General features: G+C 45.3%; 1 protein-coding gene across 2 annotated transcripts in view; it reads left to right on the top strand.

Annotated features, from left to right (window-relative positions):
• LOC106812154 (adenylate cyclase type 2-like) overlaps positions 1-9772 on the top strand; it is an 86303-nt gene that overhangs the window by 9413 nt on the left and 67118 nt on the right. Inside the window, exon 1 of one of the 2 annotated variants that reach the window (XM_014815954.1) lies at positions 5393-5455. The exons of the other annotated variant lie outside the window; for it this stretch is intronic. The gene's annotated coding sequence lies outside the window, so the exon portion shown is untranslated. Of the gene's footprint in view, positions 1-5392; positions 5456-9772 lie in introns of those variants that run through there. 2 annotated transcript variants of the gene reach the window in all.

Genomic DNA, 9772 nt, shown 5'->3' with positions numbered 1-9772 from the left:
ACGTGTGACGCTGTAAGACGCGTCGTGGTGACGATGTAAGACGTAGTGGTGAGTGTAAAACCGTCGTGGTGACGATGTAAGGTAGCGTCACGTGAGTGAAGGTGTAAGATCGTACGTGGTGACGCTGTAGGCGTACGTGGTGACGGGTAAGACGTACGTGGTGCGGTGTAAGACGTACGTGGTGACGGCTGTAAGACGTACGTGTGACGGCCGTAAGCCACGGTACGTGGTGACGGTGTAAGACGCGTGTGGTGACTGGTGTACACGGTAGTGGGTGCGATGTCAGACGTCGTGGTGGAGGTGTATGACGTACGTGTGACGATGTAAGACGTCGTGGTGACGATGTAAGACCGTAGTGGTGACGGTGTAAACCGTCGTGGTGAGGTTAAACCGTCTGTGTGACACTGTAAGACGAGTACGTGGTGACGGCGTAAGACTGGTACGTGGTGACGGTGTAAGATCGTCGTGGTGACGGTGTAAGACGTAGTGGTGACGATGTAAGACCGTACGTGGTGAGGTGTATGACCGTACGTGGTGCCGATGTAAGCACCGTACGTGTGAGATGATAGACGTACGTGGTGACGGTGTAAAAGCGCGGTAGCGTGGTGACGATGTAAAGTACGGTATCGGTGAGGTGTAGAAGGTGAGCTGATGACCGTCGTGGTGAGGCGTGACGGTACGTGGTGAAGGTGGTAGACCGTACGTGTGACGGGTGTAAGACGTACGTGGTGACGATGTAAGACCGGTACGTGGTGAGTGGTGGTGAGCGTACGTGGTGACGATGTAGACGCGTACGTGGTGACGGTGTAAGACCGTAGTGGTTACGTGTAAGACGGGCGTACGTGGTGAATGTAGAACAGTACGTGGTGACGGTGTAAGACGTACGTTGGTGGCCGGTGTTGAAGGACGTACGTGGTGACGGGTGTAGACGTAGCGTGGTGAGAATGTTAGAACGTACGTGGTGAGGGTGTAAGACGTACGTGGTGACGGGTGTAAGACGCGTACGTGGTGACGATGTTAGACGGTCGTACGTGTGAACTGTAAGACGTAGTGTGAGATGTTAGACCGTACGTGGTGACGATGATAGACAGTACGTGTGATGATGGTGTATGACGTGGTGGTGCGTAGTGGCATGTGCGTGTACGAACCTACTATACAGGATGACAGCGTGTGTAACACCATCGTACTTTGATTCATCCACGGTAATATGGGAAAAGCATTAGACAGATTATAGTCTACAAGATGTGGGTCGGACCCTTCTGTCCCATAATCCCACTCAGTGAGGAATGCGTGCTGGCCATCAGACGACGCCAATTGGAACTAGCCCTGTGGAATTAAGCATAGATAACCGGAGCAGACGGTGCCCACATGCAGCCGGTCTAGACGTAACTCGGCACAGACGGACCGATGGCGGTTATTATTCTGAACTAGGGAACACGTGCGCTCCGATGCCCGCGGAAAACGTAAGTGCGCAAGGACATATATGGTGTAAGCATATATCGTGCGACGAGGAGAAAAATTATACGAAGAGCAGAAATGTGGTTGCGTGACGCAGAATTGGATCCGACAGCTAGTCTGTGATAAGACGAGTCACCGAGCTGCGTACAACTAGAACGCTATTATTGAACATGCATAAATAATAGAAATTGCAACATCACAGCTGTAACAGAACCAAAGGTAGCGGCAGCAGAAGCAACAATAGCAACGACAACAACCTCAACAACAACAACAACAACAACAACAACAACAGCAGCAGCAGCAGAACAAGAAAAATAAAAAGCAAAAACAACAACGACAACAACAATAATAATAATAATAATAACAGCAGTAGAAGCTGAAGCAACAGCAGCAGCAACAACAACAACAACAACAACAACAATAACAACAATAACAATAACAACAGCAGCAGCAGTAGAAGCTTAAGCAGCAATAATAATAATAATAATAATAACAACAACAACAACAACAACAACAACAACAACAACAACAACAACAACAACAACGACAACAACGACAACAACAGTAGCGGCAGCAGCAGCTGTAGCGACAGTAGTTGCAACATCCTCAGTAACGGAAGCGGTAACAGCTAGGAAACACAGCATGATGTAGCCGACGCGAACCGAACTTGTCGGAGCGCGAACAAGGCCAGGGCAGCTAATATAGATGCGAGTCGATGGGTTTCGCTGACGTGCGCAGCAGCATTACGACAATCACTTTGCTGTAATTGCTTCGGGATTTAGTCGTCGCTTAATCGAGGATGCTGATAGCTGCAAATGTCTACGTGCCCTGAAAAATACTGATGCATATTATTGCAGCAATCTCGTCGAGGTTTCACACTGCTGTGCATTTGGTGACCCGGCGCGGTCATCCAAGTAACGTCGGCGAATGAATGTCGGACATTGGGAGTGGTGGGAGGGGAGATGTCATGGCGTTGTTCGTGGAGGGGGAGATATGAGTTCAGTAAAATAAGTAGGTTCTCATAGGTTATCAACTGATAGTATTGTTGTAATACGCGCACATTAAAGACCGGTGATTTCGCGGTGCTTCCGGCGACGCCTTACAGGGCCGAAATCTATGGCCGCACATCACATGGAAAGTATTGAATCGTAATTATTTACTTAGGTGTTTTTGTCGTCGTCGTCGTCGTCGTCGTCGTCGTCGTCGTCGTTGTCGTTGTTGTTGTTGTTGTTGTTGTTGTTGTTGTTGTTGTTGTTGTTATTGTTATTGTTGTTGTTCTTGTTGTTTTTGATGTTGTTACATAGGTTTCTGTATGTTCTGCTGGCGAAGAATGTTGCCGATTTTGTGAGAGTAACTGAATCGTTATGGGAAATTTAAAATTGTTTTATTCGTGTTGACATCTATGAGCCTAATATACATTACAGCCATTACGTGAATCCATGTAATGCTCCTGTACTCACTTTTCACGCCACCTGAATGCCTATATGGCTGTGGAAAATAGACGCGTATTCCCCGCCCTGAGGACGCATATGAAGCTGCAACAGACCAGGCTCCTCTCATTCATTCAGCCATTGGCGTTGTTGTAGGGCCGTTTGCGGAATATTGGATTTTAGAGCGCTATTAGCGAATGTTCTTGCGCAGCAATGTCATTTATCATCGTGTGGAGGACAACGTATCGCGTGGTAAGCTCATAGCAGGGCTGTTACAAACACGTGGCGTGATCATTGCTGACCCGTGGAAGCGCGCTCGGGTACGAGATCGTCTGGGTGGCGGCACAGCTCTCTCTCTCTCTCTCTCTCTCTCTACGTTGTCTCTTCGTCCTCGTCGATCCTCTCTCTCGTCTCCCTCTAACCTCATGCTAACCGTAATATGTAGGTGACTTGTGCACGCAGTGCCTTACTTGTCATAGAACGTGATTCTAGCTGTCTCGGCTTGTTCCTTTTTGTTTTTTTTACGTTTTATGTCCGTTACCCAGCTTGGTTCTTGTCCTCACAACTATGCTCGTTCACAGACACACACAACATGAAGCACACACACACGACTGAGACCGTTCGACACACACTCACACACCAGCACCCAAGGCACAACACACCACAACACCAAAGCACACACAGCCACACACACACACCACACACACACACAACAACAGCACACACACGACCAAACACAAGCATGACAACACAGCATCGTCCTCGCACACACACACAAGCAACAGCAGCACACGAAACACCCCAGCCACCCACCACAGTGAGGAGAGGTCACGACAGCAAACACACAGAAACGCGGCCAGAACCACGCACACACACACACCACACACCAAGACACCCACACACAACACAAGACGGGCACACAAAGCCAGGACGACACACGCACACACACAGCACACACACACAACACACACACCGGGAGCGACCGCGGCACACACACACGACAGCACACACACACAGCACCACTATCACAAACAGACCCGCACCACGAGGACAGAGAGAGAGAGCACAGCATACAGAACACACACACACCAAACAACACACCCATCAAGCACACACCACAAAACACCACACACACCACACGACACAACACACACACCAGCACACGCACAGCACAAGAGCCGACAGCACATACTAACCTATACGTAAATACTAATAGATATTCAATACTATATCACAGCTATAGTACAGTATAGTACTCGTACATCTATTATATATTTAGACGAGAGAGAGAGAGCGAGAGAGAGCGCGAGATAGAGAGCGAGAGAGAAGAGGGGGGGGGGTCGAAAGAAAGAGGGTGTGTACAACTATTGTAGTTGTAATACTGTTTGACGGCTACCAGCGATATATCGTGTCGAGAGATTTTACACTCTAGAGAAATGTTCCTTCATGACTGCATGGCGTTTATGGCAGGAACAGTCCCTAAGCTAGACCAGTCAATATGCCCCGCCATGATGATGCTGCGAGAGGTCTGCATCTACAAAGTCCGCCTCTCCCCTTCTCGCTCTCTGTTTGTGTGCCTCCATCAATTATGTTAATTCATCGGCGTGACAGATTGTGCAGCTGGGCACTAAAGGCAGTATTCACGACTGTAAATTAACCATCGCCCCACGAACGCGACCAAGCTGTCAGAAGGCGCGCGGCGCCTAACAGAGATGTCGCAGCCTGACGTCTGGCTCTCAGTGACGTCATAAAGTTGAGAGAAAATGGGCGACGGAGATCGCGTTGATACTAGTGATCGTCGGCTAAATCTTGCTGGCGCTCCTTGCGATTCTATCGCTTCAATTATAATATACATTACGAAACAGTACACCACAGGCGCGCGACGAGCAAAACGACCGTTCACTCGATTCCTGTCTTTCAACATTTTCTCATCTTTATGACCGAAAAAAAATAAAATATTATTCCATATGCAATATTGCGGGTGTGCTGCGATACGTGTGCGCGCGTGTGCGTACTATGCGTACTATACGTACTATACGTGCTCGGGAAGAAGGGCGCCGGTAATTATGATCTGTGGCCGATCAATCTAGACGCGACCAGTGTTTCTCTGCCCAATGGCTTCGCAAGTGACGGCAACAGCAGCCTGGTTCGCGTTGCTCCCTACCTCAGCTACAACGCGCACGACTGACGAAAGCCGCGCAATCAATATCCCAACGGCATCTTGTGTGAGAGGCAACAGTTTTTAGACGGCCGAGAAACAGGTGTGTTCGATGAAGGTGAACCTGAGTAACGCCGCGCGTGATCGCCGATAAGCCGTGACGAAGAAAGCGACAAGTTTCAGTTGTCAAGAACGAGAAGGGAGAGAGAGACAGAGTAGAGAGTGTATGTGTGTGTGTGTGAGAGAAAGAGAGAGAGAGAGAGTGTGTGTGTGTGTGTGAGAGAGAGAGAGAGAGAGAGAGAGGCCGAAAATGGCGCAGCGCTGGGACTTAGCGTCCATGTATGGACCTCGGTAATTGAGCACGTGTATTGGAGATAGAGACGTTGGACAAGTCTTCAGTGGACAAACGGTAAGGATGTACCGATTAGTTGTGTCGTGCCACGTGCATGCTGTTCTGGCACTGAATTATGTTATATTGTTAAAACAGATATATTTTTCACGTTGGGCCATGCGTATGTTATTTAGTGAGTAATGTGTGATTGGGTTAAATTTCTGAAAATATTGAACAACTGCAATGAATGATATATATATATATATATATAATACACATAAATAATAGGCAATAAACGCAGATGTAAAGCGATCAAAACAGCGTATGTAAGCGAACGCAGACATAAAGTAAAATGTATTAATCAGAGATAAACGCGTAAGCAATAATCTTTTTCTTTATCTGAATTTATGCAATCAAATCGAATTATAGCTGATGAGAGATGTAATTATCTCGAGTTTCAGATTATATTCGTATATAACGTATACGTGTTCAAAATGTAAAACATTCGATGATATTTGCGTACAACCGGTAACAACACCCATGAGATTCAAATGCCAGTACCCTTACTACACTGATTAATAGGTGGGCATCGATTGCACCTGTAGAAGGCTTCAGATAACTTCGTAATTGTCAATCAATTCAAATTGCCTGTCGAGATCGGCGAGAGCTAAACATTTTTGAAGTTTTGAAGCTGCATGCAGGCTGAGAAGAAGCGTAATCGACAACCCATGAGCAGTCACCGGGACTCAAACTTGCAGTAATGTTTGCATCGCTCTCTTATTTTAAATGAAGAAAATAGTTCTTGCCGAGATTTAGCAGTAGAGATACATTTCCCTTGTGGTTATAAATATATATGTGTATATTATATATCTGTCGGCCATAAGGATCAAACGAGATTCGCCGAAGCGAGCATTACAGTAACGATATCTTTGACTCACAAAGCTGTCACGTTGTCTGCGCTTCCGCAGTCAGTGGCTAGTTACGGTTCCTCTACGCGAAGTCACGGTTTTTCAAAATAATATTCTAGATCAGCATTAACATGTTGTTCGTTTGTTATTATATTGCTATACATCAGCGTGGTATGTAACTGTCACTATTAATTTTATAGACCGTGTGCGTTTATTACAAAGTAATGGGTTCATTAAAAAAATACGTCGTTATAATAAACAGAACATCTTTGCCCAAATAAAAAACTGAACGACGGAACAGAGAATGTAGCTTAGAAACAAAAATCCTACACAAATGAGTAAACAAAATACACTCATTTCCGTCATCGTGTGACAATACAACGCTGTCTGTTGCTTATATACATTGCTTGTACATTATATCAGGAGTTAATAATGACAAATTATTAACATAGACATTAATAACATACAACATTATTAACATAACATGACAAATTATTAACATAGTCATTATTAACTCCTGATTATATGTTATAGAGGACAACCACCGACAATCCCGCTGAAGGTTATTAGCTATGCTGGTTTTCGTATTTGTCAACGCGTCTGCGGCACGCCTCTGTCAGCAGATTCCTGCCTGAACAAACAATCAGTGCGCACATCGCTGTCACCCAACGTTCCAAACATCAAACGTTCTTTTCTCCGTGTGACACAATTATCTAAATGCTGCCTCTGGTGCCCGTTCGTTTAGTGACGCACGTATCAAAAGTTTCTTTTCTCTCCTGATGATAATATCAAAGGTTCCGACCATTTTGTGTTGACGACATCAAACGGTTATATTCTCTTCTGACGACTACATCAGACGTTTATTCGATCTTCTTATTACAATACCAGATGCTCCTTCCGTCCTCTGACCACAATACCATACGATTCTTTTCTATTGTAACAGTATTATTTAATATTTTTCTTCATCTGCAATTATATTGCATTTCGCTTCCTGTTTGGAATGATAATATCAAACTACCATTTCCTCTTGTGCTTATTAAATATTCATCAAAACTTATCCGACATTTGCTATGGATAGACATGTAAATCTTCTTTACTTGTTAGGTGCGCAGAAGTGTCGCATAGCGTACGTGTTTACAGGCCTTTCTCGGTTATTATGTGATTAGATGACAACGTTGAGCCGCTCTATTCTCCCGCAAGAGCTTATACGAAGTGAGCACACCCCAATCGCCGCTCCCGTGATTGAATCAAGGAGGGTAATTGTGAGAGCCGGCGAGACAATTATGTAACCATAAATACAGTTCTTTTCTGACGACGTTACGGCACGCGTAACAAACGTGAACGAAGTGACACACGACTTGCAAATGACCGGCCGACGTGATGGTAATTGTATCCTCTCTTTTTAGAGATTACGAGTCGTAATTACTACGAAGGACAGTCGATGAGTCGAAAAAGGTTTCCGATTATCGCGTCATTGTGAGCAGGGGCTCATAGCAGATCATAGGCTGATTCAGCGAATGCACTTACATTACTTAGAACTAATTGGTAAACAGATCCGAGGCGGCGAAAAGCTTGAAGAGCTTATGATGGCTTTTCTTGAATACGTGAGCTTCTCTATTTCAATGTTAACAGATGCATGATAAAAAGGCATCGTCGGGATAACATTAACATCGCTAAGTGCTCTAGTGCATCGCTAACCTCTGCAACGATAGTTCTCGTTATATTCGCGCAAATGAGAGTAGGATTCACCAATTTACTAAACATTACATATATATATATATAACGCTCTTGATATAATACATAAGTGTTGCTGCTGCTGCTGCTTCTGTTGCTACTGCTACTGTCACCTGATATTTTGGGACGTTTGGTTTGTCTTGTTTTTCCTCGTTTTCTCTTGACTGTTTGGTACATTTATTGTACACGTACCATGCAAGCTACAACTCTTTCTAGAATACAATTACACACGAACATACCTCTTATCATTCGCTGCGAAGACAACACCGCCGCACAGTAGACGTCCCATTCGGCATCACACAGACGGATTTTTTTCTCCAAAAGCTCCTTCGTGTTATATATCGATGGTTGGAAAGCCAAATAACTTAACATTTCAGTAAACGAAGATGTATTAACACGCTTTTGTATAGTCCTTATAATACAGTTACGGGGGCGATAGCCTTCAGATCGCCCGGTCAGCGCTAGGTGCAGGGAGATCAAGGCTTCCATCGTACCGAAGGCAAGTCATAATTGCACAAAATAAATGGGCGGAATATCGTCGTCGTCAGCAGCAGCTAAGCGACGATAAGTCGGCAGCAGTAGCGTGTCGGCGGGCGGCTTCGCGGCGTCGGGCGCGCCTATCAGCGCCAGTTCGGGCGCCTGCGGTGCGTGCCCGTCGTGCGCGACCGGCAGCAGCAGTAGCAGCAGTAGCATCAAATAGTAGAAAAAGTGGCACATGTTAGATTCGGTGGCGCATGTCATGGAATGATATGGCATGCATACATATCTGCGTCATTCTTTACACTTTAACTGGTCGATATTACGATATATATGCTACTCATATAACCTTCTAGTAGATTGTACAAACACATAGAGCCTTTCAAATGTATTTTGACCTCGTATGAATGTAATTTCAATCATATACGCTAGCTAGTCGAAAGACAATATCCATCACATGCGCTAACCAATCGAAAGACAAACTTACTAGCACGCAGCTGAACCAGAGTATATATATATAACTAAATATAATAACTAACAACAATGAATGAGAGATTATGCAGCACCCTCCGTAATATGACACTGAGTCTCCATAAATGAATTTGGCATTGCTCTCAGCGGCGATAAGCTAGTTAGAATGGATGTAATTAAACACATAATATCGCCGAGCGGGGATCGTGGCCCTCTGCGCCACGCTACGGAACGTGCTACGAACAGTGGTGACTGGATACTTGCTCCCGCAGAGGCAATTATGCAGGCGGAAACAAAGAAGACAACGAGATCATGAATGCTTATGGCGTTTTAGTGTTGCCCGAGTTGCAGGTCATGCACTTATGATGTCCGCGTCAGCCTCACGCCGAATAGTGATCACGAAATCGAATACGAACGAGGAGCTATTGAAAGAGACAAAAAGAAAGGATATCACGCGCGAGAGTGCATGTGCGTGTACAAGCAATATGCTTCCTAATCAGCGCGATATAATAAAGAAAGCGGAGGCGAGAGAAATAAGAGAAGAGAGATATGCTGCTCGCATACTGGGGTACCTGACCGTTTATAATTACCATGTGTCCAAGTATACACACATAATTATACGACACAGTGACTCATAACAGTAGCGCAAACATTGCAGGAACTTGAGACGGTGGTAAAACCCAATGCTATGCTATTCTATGCTATGCTATGCTATGCTATGCTATGCTATGCTACGCTATGCTATGCTACGCTACGCTATGTTACTATGCTATGCTATGCTATACAATGCAATGCAATGCAATGC

Source organism: Priapulus caudatus, unplaced genomic scaffold (assembly GCF_000485595.1).
Source record: "Priapulus caudatus unplaced genomic scaffold, Priapulus_caudatus-5.0.1 Scaffold613, whole genome shotgun sequence".
NCBI lineage: Eukaryota > Metazoa > Priapulida > Priapulimorpha > Priapulimorphida > Priapulidae > Priapulus > Priapulus caudatus.
The sequence above is the reverse complement of the archived record's forward strand: the minus strand, read 5'-3'. Positions and strand labels throughout refer to the sequence as shown.